General features: G+C 47.0%; 1 pseudogene; it reads left to right on the top strand.

Annotated features, from left to right (window-relative positions):
• The first annotated feature begins 1,331 nt into the window (after positions 1–1,331).
• On the top strand, positions 1,332–1,449 carry LOC126482798 (5S ribosomal RNA; annotated as a pseudogene).
• Positions 1,450–2,006: the final 557 nt, after the last annotated feature.

Raw genomic sequence — 2,006 nt, forward strand, 5'->3', positions numbered from 1 at the left:
CGAACCTGCGACCGTAGCAGTCGCGCGGTTCCGGACTGCGCGCCTACATTTGATGTAGTAATTGAACCTCAGTCTCGGTCTCACTTTCCTCTTCACCTACTAAGGTAGCTGTTTCTTGATCCTGGCCAGTCTGTTCAAAACACTCGCAAGGGATCTCTACTGGGTGGGCGACGTACTTGGAGACGCATGAGGTTGATTTCCGTTAATTGGCGACTAGATACCAGCTGAAAAAGGTTTTGTTTCTTCTTTATTTGTTTGTCACACTTCTGTTGTTGCTCTTGCCGATTTTTAAGTCTTTTGGAACCACTTAGGTGTTGTTTCCATACGGGTACGTCCGACATTTAATTCCTGAACAAAAGGTAAAAAATCGTGTGATTAGTGTGTGGACCTGAAATTTACAAATAACGTTTGGAAAGCACTTGCTTATCTACTTAAATAACATAAACTGTAAATTAATTTACATAAACTAAGGAAAGATTAAATTGGGATCGCCGGACAGTGATTTTAACCTAGCTATCTGCGAAAGCAAGTGTAATGCCTTAATCAATGCACATCTTCGCTCGGTAAAAGGCTGCATATTCTTTTCTGGAGCAGTTTTCTTTCTTTGTACTCCTGAGTTCCTGATGAGTACGGACGCATACGACGTGGTGCGCGCATTAGCTGAGGAAGGGGAGGCAGTGCGTCACGTCAACGAGGTCTGCATTACGAGTCTAACGAGAGGAGCTGTCACACCCGGTGGATGACACTCTATGTGCCGGAAACACGATGACCAGTCTGCCAGAAGGAAGGAGGCCACGTTCTCCAAGTCCGACGTCGAGCGCTGGGGGTGCTGCACCGCCCAGGAGTCACGTATTGCGGTTGGAGGATCACCTTTCAGCTATTGCAGATAAAACAACAAAATTATGAAGAATTTCTGCCTAGCCTACCATTACCTTTCCAACCTCCTTTCTTTTTTCTTCCCTTTACTGCCAGTCACAGCCTGCTCAGGGATTTTGCCGCGCCGTGCGAAAATTTCAAATGCCCCCTCCCCCCCCCCCCCCCACTCACCCCATCGCCCCTTCTCCCGCCCCCCCCCCCCCTCCCAACACCATCATTGCGCCCACCACCGCCCGCGTCGTTGCATTTTCAGACATAGTCAACTTTTTTCACGAAGTCATTCATCCATGACTGTATTATTTTCACATATCACACTTTCTAATGCGTATTTATGACGTGAATACGTCTTTAAGAACAGAGCTAGGTGTGGGGCACCAATCAGTAAAATGGGAGTCAAACGTTTACAGTGCACATTACAGTTATTCTTTATTTATTACAAAGTGTTTGTCTCAGCGGCCAACGGGCTTGCCGCCGTGGTAACACCGGTTCCCGTCAGATCACCGAAGTTAAGCGTTGTCGGGCTGGGCTAGCACTTGGATGGGTGACCATCCGGGCTGCCGGACGCTGTTGGCAAGCGGGGTGCACTCAGCCCTTGTGAGACAAACTGAGGAGCTACTTGATTGGGAAGTAGCGGCTCCGGTCTCGGAAACTGACATACGTCTGGGAGAGCGGTGTGCTGACCTCATGCCCCTCCATATCCGCATCCAGTGACGCTTGTGGGCTGAGGATGACACGGCGGCCGGTCGGTACCGTTGGGCCTTCATGGCCTGTTCGGGAGGAGTTTAGTTTTTTTAGTTTGTCTCAGCGATACTACTACAGGTGTTTAAGAATGCTGTCTAGGAACTGTTAGGCCGTACTGACATTTATCTTTATTTTACGAGGGCGTGCTGATAAGTAATGCTTCCGATTTTTTTATTTTAAAACTCTTAAGGTTTTTAAATAAAACAAATCTTATTAAAATTCTACATCTTATTCTTCATGTCTACATGCTCACGCTCATTTTCAGAAAAAAACAGAACACCTTGAACAACTAGAGACAGGGTGCTCATATTCACAGGACATGTACGTTAGAACCTTCTGCAGAAATTATTAGCATTTCAGTCACCTTACTTCAGTATGTGTTCTGCTGC

The sequence above is a fragment of the Schistocerca serialis genome, chromosome 5 (genome assembly GCF_023864345.2).
Source record: "Schistocerca serialis cubense isolate TAMUIC-IGC-003099 chromosome 5, iqSchSeri2.2, whole genome shotgun sequence".
In the NCBI taxonomy this organism is placed as follows: Eukaryota; Metazoa; Arthropoda; class Insecta; order Orthoptera; family Acrididae; genus Schistocerca; species Schistocerca serialis.